We start from the raw sequence: 22,237 nt of genomic DNA, 5'->3' as shown, positions 1-22,237 counted from the left end.
TTCTCGACAGAGAATAGTGTTTTTATTATATATATGCATCACAATCCAGGTCGGGGTCTTTTGATATAATTTGATGGTCTTGAGGGGGTGTTGTGTTTATGCTAGTTTTTGCTAAATATTTCTAGGTTGTGTGATGGTGTGAATTAGGAAATACTATCTGTTATCAGCTCTAGTGTAATGTGAAAAATGCATTGCATGCCCTCGTTGTTTTGAGAGGAGACAGCGTTTTTAAGTAGAGCACATCACCAGGTTCAAGGCTTGCTTCGATTCAATCCTAGAGGCAAAAACAAGCTCGTTAAAGCACCCTGTCGGCATGGCCTTCACAAGCTGGAACAGTGGAAGCTGTATGCTTCAGGCCCCACTCTTTTCAGCGTCCTCTGCTACCAGTATTAAATGTATTTATATACAGGATAACTGGTATTATGTCAATGTGCTGCTGCAGCGTTTTTCACATGATTGTAGATTTGCCACATTTGCCACATAATTTATCATCTGCTTATAATCTGAAGATTTTAACCCTCCCAAAATTGTATCTAGCTCAAATGGTTCAAAAGTTACTAAAAACACAGTGACATGTGTTGCTGCACAGTGGAAGGCGCTTTGCAAAGGTTGGCTTGTCTTTTTTTATTTTTTTATTATTTTTTTTTATTCCTCATATACCAATATGGGCTTTCTAGATGGAGAATCCCGCCCTCTCTCCTCCTCCCGAGGTATTCCGGCTCATTAACTTACAACCTGAGGAGAGATGGGAGGGAGGAAAACCCACTAGTAGTGACTGTTTTCTTATTCCGCTCCATTCCGTCCAGTCCACATGACCCTTCGATGCTAGAAGCCGGTTCTGTCTCCGATAATTCATCATTAGTCTCTCGGGAGACCCAAGATGAGGAAAAGGGAGCCAACCAGTCCCAGCTTGAGTTATTCCTCCAATCTTTACGTGAAGACCTTCTCTCAAAATTATTGCCTAAATTCGAAATCTCGGAGGGCAACCAGAAGGAGATCAACGAGAAGTGTACCAGTCTGGAGAATAAACTAGACAATCTTGGTCTACGGACTGAGGTCTTGGAGGGGGAAGTCGCTGCCCTTGCCCAAGTCTCCCAAGCTCAGTCAAAAGACATATCAGAGCTAAAAGCACAGAACCGGTCACTTCAAATGGATATGGAGAGATTGGAGATACACGCTAGGAGGAACAACCTAAAATTCCTAAAAATTCCTGAAGGGGCTGAAAATGGAGATGTAAAATCCCTGGTATGTAGATTATTGAGAGAGGGAGTCTTAAAAGACAAACCCGACATAGATATAGAGAGTGAAATACAGCGGGCTCACAGGGACCCGTTCAGACAGCACCCCGATAGGAAAGCTCCCAGGAAGATATTGGTCAACTTCCATACTTATGCTATAAAGGAGCTGATACTAGGTAGGGCCCTTGTAGATGCCTCTCTGCAGATAGATACCACCAAATATCTTATACGCTCCGATGTAGGCAGAGTAACGGCTCAAAGGCAGTGGGAGCTGGGGTCACGAATGGCAGAATTAAGAAGCCAAGGGGCTCAAGTACTAATGAAGTTCCCTGCATCATTGAAGGTGGTTTGGAGAAACAGAACCTATAATTTTTTCACACCCCAGGAGGTCGATACCTTTTTAATTAGCATGAAGGAGGCCCAACGTTAGTTATTTTTTCTTTTTTTTGGGGGGGGGGGTCCACTAATTTGGCCTACTAATAGGTCCACCTCACTTGATTTGCACCTTCTCTCTTCTCTCTATTACCTCACTACCCCACTGCTAGGCGTTGTTCAAAAAAAAAAAAAGGGGAGAAAGTGAGACAGAAACGGAGATAGTAAGCTCACTAAGATTATTTATAGATATAGGCTAGAATACAAATACTTATAGAACACATAGGGAGGCTAGAATATGAAAAGCGAAGAGGGAAAAATAAAGTGGGAAGAGAGGAGAGAGGGATATCAGGAAGGGTAGAGCAGGGAAAGAGAAAAAGAAGGGAAAAGAAAAAGAAAAAAAAATTAAATAAATTTAAAAAAAGGGGTCTAGTAGGTGGTATAATTAGTGTCACGTTTTTATTTTTTTATTTTCATGACACAGTGGCAGATCCTAAGTCAGGGATAAGGGCAACCAAGGGGCGACAAGATCGCCAAGGCATATAAGGGAGGGTTCCTCAAGGGTGGGGGGTGGGTGCAGAGGGGGGTGGGGATAATAAAGGGAAAAAGTATTCCTCATGTAACCATAAAGGCTGAAAAAAACTTGACGCAATTCCTTATAAAAAATAGATCTGGGACATCTCTGAGCTTCCTATTTCAGAACATCCTCCGTTATGACAGGTATAGTTAATAAAATAAAAATAGTAAGCTGGAACGTCAATGGATTAAGGGAAAGAAGGAAACTCTCTAGAATTTGTGAATTCTTAGCTAAATCAAAGGCTGACATTTATCTCTTGGAAGAAACTCACCTGGAGCAAAAAGAATGTAAGATAGCTTTCAGGAATCAAAGGTGGGTCCAGGACCTCCTCTGCTCCAATCAGAGCGGGAATACTAGGGGAGTGGCAATCATAGTTCGCGCTAATAGCAGGATCAGGGTAGAGAAGTTTGAGACTGATTGTTCTGGTAGATGGTTGACTGCATCTTTATTGGTAGATAGCTCACGATTTACATGTGCAGTCTACCATGGGCCTAATTTAGACTCTCCAGGGGCCCTATTCAGTCTAAAAACGAGTCTCCTAAACTATGGAACACCTATTATTATAGGAGGGGACTTTAACTTGATCTTCAGTGAAACTTTGGATCGTACTTCTAGGGTTAAATTTACCCCTCCACGTAAATCACAAATTGAGCTTAAAAATATTATGAAAGATTTTAATTTGCTTGACATTTGGAGGGTCAGAAATAGTAGCAGAAGAGATTATTCCTTTTACAGTCGTAGATACAGACATCACTCCAGAATAGACTTTTTTCTTCTAGATCAAACATTACTGTCAGGGGTGGATGCGGTATCCTATATTCCAGCCATACTTTCAGACCACTCTATGGTGGAATTGAAGATCAAGTTTAAGCAAGACGGTCAACTAAGAAGGTGGACTTTAGATAGATCAATACTCTTAAAAGAGGAAATGAAATCGGATCTAGTGGTTGAGGTAGTCGAGTTCTTTAGGATAAACAGTGGTACTGCGACGGATCAAATGGTATGGGAGGCCTTTAAGGCCTGTATGAGAGGGTATTTAACCTCTTTTATGATCAGAAGAAATAAAGTGAGGAGAAGAGAGGAAGAAGATCGTCTCACCAAAATAAAACAGAAAGAGCAATAGTTGCAGAAGGCTTCATTGGATCAGCAGGCTAATTTAGCTACCTTACAGAATGAGCTTGACTCCCTGACAGCCGAATATCAGGCAAATATCGATAAAATAATCAAAGATAGATGGGATGCAAGTAAATTGCTAAATTTTTCTTACGGGGAAAAATGTGGACGATTACTTGCCTGGAAGGTTAGGTCTGATAGGGCCAGAAATCAGATTAAGGGTTTAATTACACGCGACACAGGGGCTATGTCCCATGATAATGTTCTGATTTCGGGGGAGGCAAAACGTTTCATGCAGGATTTATATGCAGAAGAAATAGATCTACCAACTCAAGATGCAGAAGAATGGTTAAATCCACTCAAACTACCTCAGTTATCTGAGGCAGATAGAGATTACTTGAGTTCAGAAATACAAGAGGGTGAAGTTCACATTCAGATAACAAAAATGTCAAAAGGGAAGGCAGCAGGTCCAGATGGACTTCCAGTAGAGATCTACCAAATCGGTCTCGATAAAGTTGCCCCAGTTCTCACGGCCCTGTTCAATAAGATACATATGTCAGATGAGACAATTCCACAAACTTGGTCAGAAGCTACAGTTACTCTGATTCTGAAACCGGATAAGGACCCCGCAACAATTGAGTCCTAAAGGCCAATCTCGCTGCTGAACACTGACTATAAGATCTTTGCTGGAGTTTTGGCGGCGAGATTGGCAAAAGTAATAAAATCCATTGTACACGGAGACCAGAGGGGCTTTATTCCAGGCTGGCAGTTAAATGAATTAACCTTTCAGGTTATTGCTGCCATAGATGTTGCCACGGATAAAAAACTTCCTTTGACTATAGTGGCCATTGATGCAGTAAAGGCCTTCGACCATGTTAACTGGACATACTTATGGTCGGCACTGTCTAATTTTGGAATACCAGAACATTTTATAATCTCAATTAGATCACTATATTCCTCTCCTAGGGCAAACATCTTGATAAATGGTCTCCTCACAGATTGGGTCCATATCTCACGTGGAACAAGACAGGGGTGCCCTCTTTCCCCGCTATTGTTCAACTTATATATTGAACCTTTTATTTGTCAACTAAGAGCAGACACTGTTATTAAATCCTTTAATATAGCGGACCTCACTTTAAAATTTGCTTTATACGCTGATGATCTTTTAATGTTTACCATCAATCCTGAAGAAGCCATTCCCAGACTATTTGATCAGGCAGAGTTCTTTGGGAAAATATCAGGGTATAAGATAAATAAAGAAAAAAACGAGATCATGCAATGGAATCAGGAGGTGGCAGCTCCGGGGGTAAAATCACGCATGAGATATCTCGGAATACATCTCACACAGAACATCTTAGAGATACCTAGAGTAAACCTAAATAGAGTATACAAAGATGTGTGTTGCCTCTTGCAACGCTGGTCAGGCCTCCCGTTGAACATCTTTGGGAGAGTTAATTTAATTAAGACTTTCTACCTAAAATCACCTTCTTATTTGATGCCATCCCACTAATATTTAGTCCATCTGACATAGCCAAAGTACAGGGGAAAATAGGTTCTTTTATCTGGAACACAAAAACACCGAGAATCGCCTGGAAAAAACTGAGGAGAAATCTGTAAACGGGAGGGTTAGCCTTACCGGATCTATCTATATATTGTCACTCCTTTCATTTTAAAAACTTCAGACTCCTGGCAGACAAGACGGACACATCTTCTTTAGGTCTATTATTCCAGGCACTCCTACATGGTATCCCACAAGGGCAGGAACACTTTTTGTTTAAATATGGAGATCCCAAGTATTACAAAAGGGTGAGGTTAAAAATTCTAGGTACGGCCCTGAAAAACTGGTATTTTGTTAGGAAAAGATTGGGAATTCCCTACTATGCCCCTAAAGCCCCTATATGGGACTCTCCGGGGACACCAGAATGCCTCAAGGATCAGCTTTCACGCCCCCTTAAATTAGCAGGACTAATGCATTGGAGTGATTTGCAAAGGGACTCAGTGCTCTTAGATTGGGAATCCCTCTCGAGCCTGACTGGTGGAACACTCACTAGATTTAAGTACTATCAGCTTTCAGGATGGTGGGCTACCATATCATGGGATCCTAATATCTCTAACCCGAAGTTCGATCTAGTAGGTAGAAAGGGTAGATGGAAAAAAGAACTATCATTCTGGTATTGGGCCTTGATTGAGGCAGAGGGAGCAACAGATTTCGAACTTCAAAGGCTGTGGGGTAATGTTATAGATCCAGACATTAATAAGCTAAAGGAACTCTGGGTAGACTCCTTTATTATGCTCCATACAGTGGTTAAGTCTGCCCCTCTTAAAAGAAACCACCTATTCACAATGTACAGAGTGTATATATCACCAAACCAACTAGCTAAAATTACAAATATAGAACATTATTGTCCAAGATGCAAATTGTTGGCAGCCGATGATTTGTACATGTTTGTAGAATGCCCAATGTTAAAAAATTATTGGTTTAAAATACAAGAGTTTTTGGCTGAGGTATTAGATACACAATTAGTGGTCACAACCGGGATGATTATATTTGGATTAACTATAGACTTCCATCTTAAAGATCTGGCGTCCAAATTTATTTTTTATGTTATCATCATAGCAAGGCGAGAAATTTGTAGGTCCTGGAAAAATGAGAATGCCCCCAAATTTTCAGAGTGTTTGAAACATCTCATATATATAAGTGAATCTGATATGGCATGTGATAGTACAAGTCATGATAAGATCTGGGCGGCCCTGGTGGCATGGCGGAACAGATGAGAGTATTCCAATGATTTCACCTGGGCACTGTTGGTTCTTTGTCTCCAAACTATCGAAGGTTGGATTGTCTTCATTCTGTTACTTATTGGTATATTTGGTTGTTAATCTAGCACTAATGAGGTGTAACCAGTGTTCAGGCAACGTTAACTAGTGTAAAAATTACAAAATAATAAAGTAATACGTACAAAATGTGGCGTATTATGCTGCATAATCTGTCTTTTCTTACCACATAATTTACTCGACCCTGCTGCATAATTTGGCCCTCCCCTGCCTTATAATTCCAGTGTCCCTGTTTATATATCACAAGATAAGGAACTGCCTCCTATTTTGATTTATTCATGCTCAGGCAGTAATGTCAGCCAGACCGAGTTAGTGCCACATGCTTGAAATGCGTCCGAGGACATTATTTTTTATTTTGAAACAGATGTTCCTGCTGCCAGGTACAAGAGCGGAGGACTACAGAACTTTGTGATCTGAACTCCACAAAATCTTCGGACAGGCCTGCTTGTCCGTACGTGCACCTTTTGCAGGCAGCGCAGCTTGTACAAACAGCTTGGGATGGTAAAGCCAAGCCATCACTGGCGCGTGACCTCCCATGTTTGTACCAATCAGTTAGTAAAATACAGTCCTTTTTGAGGTCATTGCGAAGCGTGGTGTATTTGCTATGTGAGTTAATGCCACACCCACCACTTTCCATTTGTTGCTTTGTGTGCCTTTTAAAATTGGTGTCTTTTTATTGGTGGAAAGCTGTTCTTTGTCTCGCCTTTGGGTGTGTTTTCACGTTCGTGGCAACTGCCCCTGTTACAAGTGCCCTTACTGTTGGGTTTATGTAACCTTTGTTCGGCGCACTTTTTTTCTTTGGCATTTAGTTGTCTTGTGCCCTTTCTCGCTTGCCCGCTACCGCTCTCATTCCCTTAATGCATATCTATAATCTGCAACAAGCATGAGCGCTACCAGTTGTCCCTGTTGGCTTTTTCTCCCGCCCCCTCCCTCGTCACTCCTCCTCTCCCTTTCCTGGGTGCGTGATGAGAACAGTGCGCTGTTCTCATCAGAAAACTCACAACGTCTTCTGGAACCTTGGCCAATCTACCGTTGCACACTGGCCTCCCTCTCTCCTCTCTAATTACTAGCAGCGTCGCCTTACACGGCTCCAGATAAAAGCAGCTCCATGCAGGTGATTGGTAATTTAAGTGCGCGTAGGCAGCCCATGCGCTTGCCGAATTAATTTTAATTTATGCTCTTCTTGAGTTTTGTTTTTTTATTGCCTGGGCAGCAGACATGGGAGGCGTGCGCCATTTGCAGCCTAGACTGCCCCAAGAAAGCCAACAGCCAGCAATGCAAGATGGATGTGTCCCAATTGGGCTGTCAATCTGCCGCAAGCCTCTGCATGGCCGTTTTTGCCCTCCGCACCGCCCCTTATTTTTTGGAGCCAGTCTGCAGATTGGGAGTCAGCTACTGGAGTCTGCAAACTAAGGGCTGCGTGCTTCCCGCTTACAGCCGGGCTCCCTCACTTCACCGCTCTGTGGTACGGGCCCTGCCTTTGAGACACGGCAGCATCGGCTGCCTCTTTCCTCTTCTGCCTGCTGCAAAGCGTCACATTAAGAAATAAATAAACAAAACACACCAGCAAAACACAGCAGTGCAATGGCAATCTGCACCCATAATTAGCTGCATTCCCTGCAAACAAGCAGGCGTGCGACGTGTATTATGATCAGCTGTGAAACATGCCCATAATAAGAGAGGAATGTACATACCACACGGGCTATGCATGCAAGCTCATTAGGGCCGTAAAACTTTGAAAGCATTATACCTCGGGGGCTACGCTGGGCCCTTTCTGCGTTAAGGGCCGACGGCAGCCAGACTGGTGCTGGTCAGCCTCCGCAACCCAACTCAGACCTCGCCCTCTGCAACGCCAGCCACCGGTTATGATTGAGGGTCGCGGCTGGCTCAGCTACATAGCTGCACAACCAAAGATGGAAAGGACCCCAGCCAGCGCCAAGAAAGCTTTTTGGGCAGCTGCAAACTACTCCGGCTACCAGTTTGTGGTTGCCACCCGCCGGTGGGGTCGGATTCGTTGGTATCACTGGCGGAATCATGATTCCTAGCAGCTGCGCTAGCCTACATGATTGCCGCCAGCCAAACTTCTAATTTAACTGCTGCACCTGGTGGCTGCAGCAGGACCCACCCGCTCATCACTGTTAGTCTCAAAGACTCACATCTGACCTCACTAGCTGACTGTCCGTGTCTATCAATAGCCATTGGGCACTCACTGATTCCTCTCACGTCAGTGAAATATATGGTAATGCCCGGCCCCACAGCGAATTGAATCCTATGGTTGTCTGTTACACTGTAGCAGTAGCAGCTGCGCTACAGCTCAGGCAGCCCCTAAGCCTCCCGGGAACAGCGCAGAGCGCGCGCTGCCACTCTGAGCTTTCACACTAAAAAATGGTGTATTAGCAGCCAGCTCTCCATGACATTCGAGCAGGCACTAAATATGTGTGACTTTGCATTTCAGTCCGGTGATGTAGACCACCACACTGAAATGCGCATGTCTAACGCCTGATGCGTAATACTTGGCAGGACTGGTGCGGGGCTACTGCTCCCCCAACCTTCCCAATGCCAACTCCCCCCACCACACAATTCAGCAGCGCACCGCACAATTCTGTGGTTGTTGACAGTTTTAGACAGTTTTTTTCTTTCTGGAGACTGCTTGGATTTTAAGGTGACCCATGCCTGATGCTGTGCTTCTTCCAGTTCTGTGATTTGTAACCAACAAGAGTAGGCCTTGTCTGTCCACTTTCCTTCTTATAAGTTTGGCCCTACTGGTCCCAGTGTTTTATGTCTTGTTGAAGTGTGTGGGCATGTGAGTGGGGTAAGGTGCTGCATGGCTAAACACTTATACCCTATTGGCTATGCCAATGCTTGTTCAGAATGGCTGAGAAATATGAAAACGGTCTTCACTGTATTTTTACTTCACGTAAATTTACATCACACGTATGGAAGGTATGATTGTTTTCCATTTTTACTAATTTTTACAGATAAAAACAGAAACCTATTTATTTTCCTGTTTGTATTTATTTTTAAATGTGGATAAAAACGGGAGTTGGGTTGTTTTTTAGGTAATTCTGGATGCTGTCAGCCATGGCTGGCAAACAAATAGCTATGCCGATTGACATGCAAAGGGGTTAAAAAAGGAATTTTAGTAAAGAGGCATACACAGCAGCAGATATGGAGAAGTGTGGCTCAATGGTTAGAGCGGCAGACCCTGATGCAGAGGTATGGCCCGGGACCAGGGTTCAATTCCCGCCTTGGTGGCTTTTGGATTCAATTTCCCCGGACCTGATAATTCTCGCCTCGTTGCCTATTCTAATCATGGGTCCCACTGTGCAACTCTGGGCAATAGCTTGCTTAATCTCCACAACGGCCCCCACAGCGCTAGGATGCCTGGCTTCACCTTGGGGGGTGCCCAGGAGTGGACATCTCACAGGAAAACCAGGAAGGGTTCCACAGTGGTATGAATACAGTGCTACGAGACCCCTGGGTAGAAGTGTGCTATATAAGTACAAATACATTTACATATGCACATGGTTGATACTATGTTTTCATTTAGGTGCATTGATTTATCATCTGTGGGTTTTCATATTATTGATACCTCTCAGGCATTGAAGAATGAGTGCACATTTATTGGTTAAATATATGTGGAAATATACTAGTTTCGACTTCATTTTTTTCACAAAACCCAAAATAACTATGGATAAAAACAGATAAAATTTGCAAAAGATAAATATGGATATATTCAGATACAAAGTCCCAAAAATAAATACTATAAAACCGGGAGCCCTGGGTGTGATTTTACCCTGGGCACACTGGCCAAAGGTATAGCTCGGTCCTGAACGGATTGGCAGGGAGATTCAGGATTACGCCCGACAGGCCCAGTGTAAAGTGTACCCAGGACACCAAGTGAGGTGTTCTCCCCAAGAGACCATTAACATTTCTTCACATTCTAGGGCTCATCTACGTCAATGACACTTCTTAATTTGTTTACACACACAGCAGGCATCAGCAGTCCACGCCTAGGAAAAAGAACTGATAAGTTCTCTGTACTCAGATCCGGTGTTACAGTAATAAACATGGGAAATGTTTTCTCAGAAGAGAGAAAAAACATGAACAAATACTTCACAGAAAATATTTTTATTGTCAGTATTTTAATTTTTTCTCATTCATTTTCAAGACGCTTTTTCACTTATACGGCTCTTAAAACAAATATTTAGCTTCTTCCTAAGTATTATCCATGGTAACAGATGAGGGAGACAAGGCACAAATAGAAATGATCTCACCAAGATCACACAACGGGGTCAAGCGGAGAAGTTGGGATTTGAGACTCCAGTTCTCCTGGATCCAGAGTGGGTAGCAGAGCAGTTCACTTCCGCCTCTTTTATGACATGCATGACATATCCCTTGAGGGATAGTGCTGTGTTCAACACCATTTAACATGGATGTATACTTATGGGAATTTAAAAGTATAATTAAGATGATAGAAATTGTTAAACAGTCAGGTGCAACCTCTCTATTGCTTGTTGAATAGTTCAGCTGTCATCCATCTTTGTAACGAAGTGAATAGCTTTGTTGTAAGTTGCAGTTGTGTAACATGAGCCCGCCCCCCACAGTGCGGGGGTGAGCTACAGGGGGCCCCTCTCCCAGTGGCGTAACATCAGCCCCTACGGCCCCCATGAAGCGGGCCCCCGATCTCCAGGACGGCCCCTCCGGCACTGTGCACATGCGGCGGACTCCTGGTCTGAGAACTCCTTAATGGGTCTGGGGGAGAGGAGGAGGGCCTCCCCATGTACTTTGCAGGAGGGCCCCCCTCAAGTTTCATAATGACTCTGCCCACTCTGGCACTGTGCCTGGGCAGCGGGTCACTTGCCTGACTTGGTCCAAGGGGGGTCCTATGTGTACTTTGCAGGGAGGGCCCTCAAGTTTCATTATGCTACTGCCCCTCTGGCACTGTGCACAGGCAGCGGGCCCCTTGTCTGACTTAGTCCGAGGGGGGTCCTCCATGTACTTTGCAGGGGGGCCCCTCAAGTTTCATTATGCTACTGCCCCCTCTGGCACTGTGCACGGGCAACGGGCCCTTTGCCTGTCTTGGTCCGAGGGGGGTGTCCTACATGTACTTTGCAGGGGGAGGGTGGCTCAAGTTTCATTATCCGACTGCCCCCTCTGGCACTTTGCACGAGCAGTGGGCCCCTTGCCTGACTTGGTCCGAGGGGGGGCGATGTCCTACATGTACTTTGCAGGGGGAGGGTGGCTCAAGTTTCATTATCCGACTGCCCCCCTCTGGCACTTTGCACGAGCAGCGGGCCCCTTGTCTGACTTAGTCCAAGGGGGGTCCTCCATGTACTTTGCAGGGGGGCCCCTCAAGTTTCATTATGCTACTGCCCCCTCTGGCACTGTGCACGGGCAACGGGCCCTTTGCCTGACTTGGTCCGAGGGGGGGTGTCCTACATGTACTTTGCAGGGGGAGGGTGGCTCAAGTTTCATTATCCGACTGCCCTCTCTGGCACTTTGCATGAGCAGCGGGCCCCTTGCCTGACTTAGTCCAAGGGGGGTCCTACATGTACTTTACAGGGGGCCCCCCTAAAGTTTCATTATGACTCTGCCCCCTCTGGCACTGTGCACTGGCAGCGGGCCCCTTGCCTGACTTTGTTCGAGAGGGGGTCCTCCATGTACTTTAAAGGGGGGACCCCTCAAGTTTCATTATGCGACTGCCCCCTCTGGCACCGTGCACAGGCAGCGGGCCCCTTGCCTGACTTAGTCCAAGGGGGGTCCTCAATGTACTTTGCAGGGGGCCCCCCTCAAGGTTCATTATGACTCTGCCTCCTCTGGCACTGTGCACAGGCAGCGGCCCCTTTGCCTGAGAGCTCCTGACTTGGTACGGGGGGGCCTCCATGTACTTTGCAGGGGACCCCCTCTAATTTTCACTGGCATGTTGCCTGTCTTTGTAAGGTCTGTATATCTACTGTTGTAGGCCCAAGCATAGAACATACGTTTAACCTGCGGGATAGTTCTGTTGTTTGATGCCTAGTCTGGTGAGATTTGCGTCACTCAAGGGAAGGCTGTGCTGCCTGAAACTTGACCTGCATTGCAAATGAGGGATAGCGCTGCTGTGCGAAGTATGAGCCTGTAGAATTATTGTTACTTGAAAGACCGGTCTGCTGAGGCCAGAGCCTACAAGATCACCGCAAGATGAAGGGTTGCTACCTGAACGTGCAATCAGCGCAAGTCCTGGCACCATGAGCACTGAGCAACTTGGCGTTATTTCTAATGGCATAGGATTTTTGATTTCCGTTCTTGTTAATAGAGCATTGTGCATTAGGCAGGCAATCGATGCACAAGTGTACGTGCCTGCTTCCATTGTATTAGGAGCACAATTTCCTCATACGCACATGCCATGCTATTTGCTTTAAAGAAATAGCATTGGTGGGTGCATGCGCATAAATATTTGCACATCTCTCTTTGTATTAGGATCAATGGCGGCTGTTCTATAAGGGCTTTGGGGCTCTGACCTCACTCTTTTCTGCCTCCTACTAATATGTTAATTTGGTATCTAGTAGCAGAGAGACTTACGACAGGTTCTATCCTCAGTGTAACTTTAAGCTTACCTGAGCAAGAGTCAGGGAGTCTGAGTGACAGGAGGTGCATTTTGTATTCCCCTGTGCATGATTGAGCAGTCACCTTTTTTGTAGGGCTTGGTATTTTACAGCCATGGTGGGGTTCAAGAGCAGGGCCGGATTGGCAGCACCAAGCATTGGGCATTTCCCCGGGAGGCTGGCACAGTGGAGGCCGGTTTTGTGACTGCGGGACAGTTTTGCAGCGGAATATTGCCTCCCAGTAACAAAAGCAGCAGTGCTTCACACTTGCCCCCCTTGCCCCCCCAGGGGGGTGGGCAACAAAATTGCCAGGGCTGCTTTGAGTTACCAGTCCGGCCCTGTTCAAGAGAGAGCCCCCTCTCAAGGCTCTCTGATGACACAACAGCCGTGTCATGATCAAAGACAGGCTCAGGGGCTGTCGGAACTAGCCCTGCACTGACGGACACTGCATCATGCAAGCTACTCGGGGAGTCTCCTTGTTAGCTGCCCATTAGTGGCACGAACAGTGATTCTGTGACGTCTGGTCATGGTTAGCACACCGAAGCACAATGCCGACTCCAGCTCTGACCTGCGTTCAATGCTTCCCTGTCCCAGCCCAGCAAGAACGGATGTCATGAGCAAGGAGGCTGGATGGAGGCAGCCCGAGGGCCTGGTTTGGATATTTGCTTGTAGGTTACTCCGTCCCAATGGTGACGGATATCCCATCCGCTGAAATAGAAATGTCATAGGATATTATGGGGTTTAAATTCCGGCAAACAGGATATCCGTCCGCGTTGTGATGGAGTAACCTGTCCGCTAATCAGAGGTGCAACTAGAGCCAAATTTTGGGTGGGGGGGAGCCTAATAAAAAATTTCGGGGGGGGGGGGGGGCTGAATCTTTAAGCGATAGGCAGAGCGGAGCTGCAGGGGCTCTTAGAAGGGGTGAAACAACAGCGAGGCCTCATTAACATGCAAATGGTCTTTAAATACCTGTGAAGTGCTCGGGTGCGGCTGTGTGTGTGCCCGGGAAGCTGTCTCATCCCGGCTGCCACACACGAGGGGGGGGGGGGCAGGGGGGGTGCTGAAGCCCTTTGAGTCCAATGGGTGTTGCGCGCCTGCCACTAATATCTGAGTCATGCCCTTAGACTGCTGCCTTTTCAGGGCAGTTTTCCTGGCCGGTTTTCGAAGCACATTTCTTTTAAAGGTAGCATGGCCAGTAGTTGGCAGCTCTCTCTTGATATTGTTCAATGCCTCACTGATGTTGCGCCTCGTCTTTTCCCTTTTGTTCCTTGCAGTCGATTGGCAAACATGAAAATATTAAGGTGTTGGCTGTAAATTAGGTTGCTACAGTGCTGTAACTGTTTTTTTAACATGAAAAAGCACATTTAATATGCCAATGTGAGTGTTTTGAGTGAATTCACGTTTCCGTTAATATCTTTATTTTATATAACTTTGCTGCCATAATTTGGTTTCATGTTTAATGATTTGTGGAGATAGCGGGATTACCCAGGCCTCGCACACTTTTACCCTTTATTTTAAGATGCACCTCACTCCTTCAGTACTGGTGTTGGTGTTTATTTGGTCTGTCTTAAAAAGCAAGAAATCCCATTCAGCATATTTCTCCATCTGCTACACTGTGCTTCTGATCTGATTTTCAAAGCTATGTTCCCGCTTTTCCTCTCGAGCAATGTGCATAGGTTGCGATTAAACTTCTATATCTGCAGGTTCTTGGTTGTAATTCTGTGAGATACTTCAGAAGGTTGTTATTCTGAGCTACAAAGGTTCAGTGTAACCTGCTGTGTGTGTACTGTTTCGAATTCCTGACAGACAACTCAGTGGGTATATGGAACTACGGCAGAAGGAGGGAGGTGTGTCTATAAAGCAGGTCACATTTTAATCCCAGTTGGCAAATGCTTCTGCAGCAGACATCTGTGTGCGAGTTGCTGCTCAGACTTTTCAATCAAGGTGAGATAGTTTAGTAGGCTAGTGCACCCGCTGCAGACATTTCCGTGTTTCCTGTATGTCACAGACTCCAACACTGTTGAACTAGCCTATAAGGGTCCTTCTGTTTTTTTTAAATCCCGCCACAGCCCACAGGAACAAAAAAATGTTCTTCAAACTGGCCCTTTCAAGCTTGCCTATCTGGCTTTGATAGACTGCCGGACTGGCCAGTCCAACACTGGCCTCTAATACTAGTGAGCTGGCTCCCTTTCCAGCAGAGCACTGACAGCATGGAGAATTTTGTCCTATTAAAAACCGAAAGCTTCTTTCATGTTGCACCTGATCCAGATATTTGGTTGAAGCCTTGCTTGACTTGCCAACCTCTACCTAGTCCCAGGCCCAAGGCGATATCGGTTTACAACATGCCGTGTTTTTAATACCGGGCAGACTCACAGTTCGGATTAAAAGTGACAAGGGTGTGTGTGAGTCTAGCTCAATTTTATTAGAGACTTCTTGAGTCTCATTCTCCACGGGGTCTCTATTGTTTGTCTTTTTTCTTCACCTTTTCTTCACTGGACACAATTCTTTTTTCGTTTGAGAAAGTTATCGATGATGACAAAAACGTGGGCAAGCTGGTGAGAACCTACCAGTAGCTCCTCCGGTGGTGCGCATGTGAGATACTTTCTCATTTTTCCACACATTTTTTCTTTGTAGCACACATACACTTAATCAGAGGGGGTATGCTGTATGTTGAGTGATTTGACTGACCACTTTTTTCTTTGTATTTGTTTTAAAATATTAATCAAGTGGGCACAGAGGATTAGTCCGGACAGCGCTAATGAACAGCTGGTTTTGGGTAAAGATAAGAATATCATCCCCACATCAATCCTGTAGATAACAAGAATTTGAGAAAGTGCCTACTAATGCCAGATCTTTGATGTGTGAATAGATATCGGTGACATGACAAATATTGTCTCAAACGCTTCTGCCATGTAAAAACGGGAGTTACTTTTGCATTGATAGCATTAAAGTGTTTCTATAGCATTTGCTTTCCAACATGCCCTCTACCAGGTAGCATGTGGACTTTGATGGACTGACTTTTTAATCAGAGTCAAGAGCATTTTCAGTGTAGTCTGCTTGAGAATCAGTCTCTATGTGACACAGTGACGGGGCTCTTGTCAGGAGGCAGCTTGCACTTCCTATTTCTCTGTTTAGTGCCGCCTAAACCACAATCAACTACTAACCATGAAAGTGGGGAGAGGATGAGGCGTAATGGCCAGAGCTGCTAACTTCGGAGCTGGGGAAACAGGTTAAAGTCTCAACATTCTGTGATTCTGGGCAAATCACTTAATATTCCCGTGCTTACCATTAATGAATGTGTCCTTAACTGGTGCTCATGAAAAGTGCGGGTGTTGATGAAGTGCTGGTGCTGAGCACCGGAAGCCATCGGCTCAAATTTACCACTGATGTGACAGCTGAATTGTACTGTGCTTTGTGTAATTCTTAGGTGGGATGAATGTGACTTTGAGGTCTATGAGTCTTTGCCGCCCTTCCCAGTGCCTGCCATTCCTGCGAGCATTAGGTCACGCCCACAGGAATTTGACTGAAGACTGTACCCATGTTTCAAGCCAGTGGGAAGTAAGCGTGCTGAGAACAGTGCATTTATCTTATGGCTTTGCATTAAATACATGTTTCACCCACATTTTCCTGACACGCCTGCGGTGAAGTGCCCTGGAAGAAACTTGCAAAGCTTTGACGGCTGTCATTTGAATGTAAACTTCACCAGATGAAGGCATGTCTGAAGTAGGGTAAATGGTACATGAAAATGCACCATTTTACCCAATTAAAAAAAAAATCACAGTGTCCCCATATCACACATAAGGACAGTTGGGCTCTAGAGTACGCGCAAGGAATTTAGTGATTTGGTCTTACGCCCCATCACTTTCAAAGTTCACCAGCCACCACTGGTTAGAATCACATCTTTCTCATAAGCGTGCTGAGTGCTGGTTGCTAGTAAGAGACAGCCTCTGTGGATGCACGCACATTGATACTTGCAAGCTTTCCATTGCATTAGGATCACATCTTTCTCACAAGCACACACAGTGCTGGTTGGTAGTAAGAAGTCAAGTAAGTAACCATGTCAGCAAGGGGTTAATTCAAATAAAAACATTTGACATATAAATATTCTAGTCATTCGGAATGCCTAAGCATGGCATCGAAACGTAATTGAAAGTTGTACACTCCATTTTTCAAGAAAATAAATTTCAAGGCACAGGTGTATGTCTTAATATTACATTTATGTTAGAACTCAAAATCATGAGAATTAAATTAGATTGGAGTTCGCAAGGTAATCTCCGCTCACTTTGACAAAAACACTGCAATCCCTTTTTAAGTCATTAGGCTTTACGCCAATGTATGTTAAAGTCCACTTTCAAATATATAACACAGAAAGTCTGTCTCTCACAGAAGGGCTTAGAATTAGAGCATAACGTTAACATAAGGTTAACAATAACTAAAAAGGAAATTGGGTTAGACGCCGACGTTTCGATCTCCGTAGTGATGCATCTGTGAGACCATCTTCAGGACTGTGTAGTTGTATAAAGATAAAGACGCCCTGGTTGATGAGTCAACTGGTGACTCCAGTTTTCTAATTGTCCCTTGTCGAAGGGTCAGGTATAGTAAAAATACTATGTAATTGTAAAGTCTTTCTCCTTCGATTCATGAGGTTGATTCAGTGTTTGAGATACATCTCATTGTTCTACAAGCCACGACACAAACCTTCAGTTTCTGTCGGCAATCAACAAAAGTTTGACTTCAATTGACAACTAGAACACTGGAGTCACCAGGGGGTAAAGACAATGTGGCCTGGCATAAATAAGTGGGTTATAAGACCCTTACTTTTTATTCTGAAAGGTTTGCGAAACAAGTGTAGGTTTATCAGAATGGGAGCAAGGAAAACATATTTATTGAACCTAGAAATCAGCCTGGTTGCACGCACTATGAGTGCTTTTTAGAGGGAACGAAGACAGTAGAACTGGGAAGCCAAAGAAGAGAATTTGTCGATACAATGCCCAAGGGCCAACCAATGCACAGCGCTTATTTATCAAGATAAAGGTTACAAATGTGCGTGCTAGATAAGTTATTAGACCCATCTTCTCAGCCATGATTGTATTTTTTCAAAGCACTCAGTAAACATGAAAACTAGGTCTTTTCACCATATTTGCATTTGTCTATAGCAAGATTGTCTATTATACTTTTTATTATTGTACTACTAATTAAACCCATTATGGAGGCCATAAAACTCAATGGGCTTAATTCAGGAAGATTTCTCTGTGACTTACTCTTGTAGAAGTAGAGGAGTACTCGTGGCTCACTCCTGAAATTCAAGAGTAAACCAGGAGTATTACAAGAATAAGTCATACCTAATCATTACTAAGTCTTGGGGAATAGGGCTTACTGAGTACATTAGAGACATTTTAATTCAATATTATTAGGTTGCAGTATCCTTGATTGCTACCAATGTAATGATACATTTTTAGATATCAGCCTTTTTATGATAACTTATTGATATTTTTCTATATTTTTTGCTGAACTTTTTATGCATTTATTTCTAAATGCAAAATAAAGTATTAATTGATTGATCTGTGTGTCAGATCCAAGAACTTCTCTCAGCCACCTTCGCGAATGAGTGACAGCATTTTACCCATATGTAGGAGTACAAACTGAGCAATAGTAAAACTTGTGACATGCCCGGAACTATAACATGCCTAAAAGACACCCAGAAGATATTGGACAGGAATGTCAGTCAAAAAACGTGAGTGTACTGTGGCCTATTCCTTGTCAGAAATGGGAAGATGTTATACTGATTTAGATATTTCAAAACCCAATCAGTGTTTGACTTGGTAGTCGTGGCTTTATCTGTCCTTGTGGTGTAGGTTTGGCTCTAGGAAAATGATGCTTTCACCACTTGTATTGGATTTGTATCTAGGGCCACTGGAATTAAGTGGCAATGAAGGACCAACTTATGCATCAGGGTTGGCTAAATTAGGTGGCAAGAAAAGGCAATTGTATTTTACATTCTCTGGGAGTATAATTTTGCTTTTTTCTCATTTTAACACAGATTAATGCTGTCTGGGCAAATGTTCAACTGCATTACTACCAGTGTCACACCTGAAATCACCTGAAATGTCATAATTAGGGCTCCCGGTTTTATGGTATTTATTTTTTGTCCATTTCCATCTGTATTTATCCATATTTATTTTTGGGCCATTTGATCTGTATTTATCCATATTTATTTTGTGTTTTGGGTACATTTCCATATCTATTTACCTGATAGACGCGCACTCATACTTAGAGGTCTGTCGTGTTTTAGCTATTAAGCTGCCAAATATTACACAACAATACATCCACTGATAAATACTAGCATTGTACCATAAATGTATGTTGACAAATGCCATTATTTAAAGAAATTTCATCCTGTTTTTAAATTTCCTATGCTGTCCATCTGCTGTTAGGCTAGCCTATAATTCATGAAAGACAGCACGGAGAGTCACTTAAAAGAAGCACAATTTTCTGTATTTATCCACTTTTAAAAATAAATGCAGACTGAAAACACATTGTTTTCTGTCTGTATTTATCTGTATAAATCCGTAAAAACGGAAAACAGAGAGCCTAGTCATAATGTAACTATTTCAGGAGGCATGAACCCTGTGCAGCACCACATTGCATTCCTTTTTTTTTTAACATACTTTTTCATTTGTCTAAAATAGAAACATTTTTGGGGGAATCTGTAAAGTATGCACAGCAGATGATAGATTATGGGACAAGTGTGTTAAATCCATAAATATGCACAGAATGCAGTGACCCAGAATCACATTATCCCAGAGGCCATGCTCATATCTGTGCTTCAAATATCCATACCCAAATATTTTTAAGAGTACAGCCAATGTTCTGGCTAAATATCTTTTGTAAAGGTGGCAGATCTAGAATTACCTTTCCCTTTCTGTGATTAACCAATTTTCATTCAGGGGATGGTTTTCCTATGATTGATGATTATTCAGATTGCTTTTATCATTAATGAAGCTACTTTCTGATCTCAGATCCTCAAACAAGCAACATTTAATCTCAGTCATGGTTCAGACTAGATGATACTTTAAAGACCAAATGGGGAAGCACTCCTATACCATAAATTCGAGTAAACTGTACATTCAAGTCTATTCCAAAAGTAGTCCATTGCGTTCAAGAAAAGAGCAATCCTTTGGCAAGATGTCTTCAGAATGTAGAAGAAGGAGATCTTGAGTCTTCACTTGTAGCAAAGGAAGGTATTCTTTATTCAGATATTAAGATGCCTTTTAAAAACATCTCGGCCCGAATGGCCAATGCTTTTTGTTTCGATGCGAAACTTCATGAGGGATTCATATATGTAAAGAGCAGAGTCAGAAAATCAGGTAGTTATGAAATCTTCAAATATGGTTTAATCTTAGAGCTTGATAAACAGTAAAGATCCAGCACCTATCCTTGGGTATCTGTTATTTCGTAAAGCGGTATATACAAGAGTCCAACATTTCGTATCTTCATCGTCCAAATCAAAATGAAACGCATTGGCTGTGATTGAATGGACAAATGCAATGGAAACAATACTTCTTGCCAAATACTTCTTTTAATTCACGGCCATGTCCGTGTCTCTTTAATAAATCGTGTTTGTAGAATTTGAACATTTCTGTACACATACAGTCGCACACACACACACAACTCTGAAAAATGTCTATAACAGAACTAACTTTGAGCTTTGTGAGGCGTAAGGAGTAGGCGGGCGCCCTACTATATTAAGATATCTTTGAATTGAGTCATATAGACACCCTGCAGAGGTACATTGTAGTCATAATCTGGAAATAGAGCAGAAAAGTCAAAAGAAATGATTCTGAATGAAAGAAATCAGCGGAAGAGCAGGGAGCAGAATATCTCTGTGGCTTTTTATGCTGCAGTACGCGCCGTGGTGATGGTGTGTGGGCAGACGATCTGGAAGTTTCTTCTTTGCAAGCGTGCTTACAGTCTTTGGCTTGTCTCCATTTCCTTTACTCGACATGTCATTAAATTCAGTTGGCATCTGCCACCTGCCAAGCATCATTTCACTTAACGCGTATCAACTGCATAACAACGACAAGCCGTATTCAGGCCTCAGCAAACGTTTTTAACGCTCTCTGTCTTTAGCGGATCAAGTCACCTTTCAAGTGGCACTACCATTGCTTTAAATGGGAAGATGCTATCAGACACTGTGCATGCACTTCTTTAATTTGGAAGCGATAGTAACAGTACCGGCACTTCTCCATTATATTTAATGGTAAAGCACTAGCACTTCTTAGCAGCGAACAGCTGCGCAAGGACAAGGAGTATCTGCACTTCTATAGTCCAATTTTCCAATACTGGACCCTTACTGTCTTATTTTATTCTGAGCAGTTTGTTGTAGCTCAAGGAGTTGTTTTTATTTTGGAGTTTACATACTTTGTTACCATTATTCATATATTGCAGATTCTGCAATTGGTGTCAACACTGGATGCTTCAGGAGTTTGGAAAATTCCTACAGGAGTCTGGGATTACTGCAACCCATTCTGATTCAGCTTCTGGTCTTAGCTGTGGACATTACACTCTGGTCATATTCTCTGTTAGGCAGCAGTGTCTTATTTATTGACCTGTATGTGTACATGATTGGTGTTCAAGTAATAAGACAGGATGGATTTGCATAGACATCTTCTAGGTTTATATGCAGGGCCATTGCCCAGTGGATGGAGACTGTGTGTATCAGCATGTGTATTTTCTGTGTGAATGCCAGATATATGGATTTTTATCTAATGTGCTCAGTTTCATGTTCATGCGTGGCGTGCCATGTTTGGCAGTGTTGTTGTGAGCATGGTGAGTGTTAACTTTATGACATGTATGTGCTGTGTTGGGTGTATTCAAGGTGCTCTGTCTACAGTGCAGTTATGGCAGTTTGAGTGTTTGTTGCTGGCTGTGCTGTAGCATGCATTACAGCTCAGTGATAGGTATCTGGGTTTCTTACATTTTCTAGGCATCTGCACAGTCAAACCTATCCAGAGAAGCAGCCAAGCACTGTGTGATTACATCAAAAGAGAGTAATTCTAGTTTGGTCGGTTTTTCAGAGGATGGCGTGAGCAGGAGCTTGGCAGCTTTTTAAAGGCAGGAATACAACTTACTGCAAGACATTGATGACAAATGAGTGTGGAAACAATTGGAATAGCAATCAAAGTTGATGTTTTCATCAGGCCCTTTCCAAACATTTAAACATGCAGATTTCACTTGCTCATCCGCAGTAAAAAAAAAAACACTTTTGAGTAAGGTTTTTTCTAGGGGTGAGCAAAGAATTCCGCTCTGCCGGCAGAGTTTGCCGAGTTTTGCCCACTCCGCACTCAATACGGAGTTTCGAAAAACTCAGCAAGGCGGCACAGAGCGTAATCTTTTCTCTAGCGCGGCTCGCCAACGTTAAGTTTGTGAGCATGAGTGAATGAAATTGCGTGCTAGACCACCACCCGCTGGAGCTGCTGATCATAGTGAGGAAGCTGCCGCTCGATTAGTAAATC

At 43.6% G+C, this 22,237-nt stretch overlaps 1 protein-coding gene across 3 annotated transcripts in view; it reads left to right on the top strand.

Moving 5' to 3' along the window:
- The window catches only part of ATXN1 (ataxin 1), a 1,009,465-nt gene that overhangs the window by 599,441 nt on the left and 387,787 nt on the right, over positions 1 to 22,237 (top strand). The gene's annotated exons all lie outside the window — the stretch shown is intronic.

Source organism: Triturus cristatus, chromosome 5_2 (assembly GCF_964204655.1).
Source record: "Triturus cristatus chromosome 5_2, aTriCri1.1, whole genome shotgun sequence".
In the NCBI taxonomy this organism is placed as follows: domain Eukaryota; kingdom Metazoa; phylum Chordata; class Amphibia; order Caudata; family Salamandridae; genus Triturus; species Triturus cristatus.
This window is presented reverse-complemented; position numbering and strand designations above follow the sequence as displayed.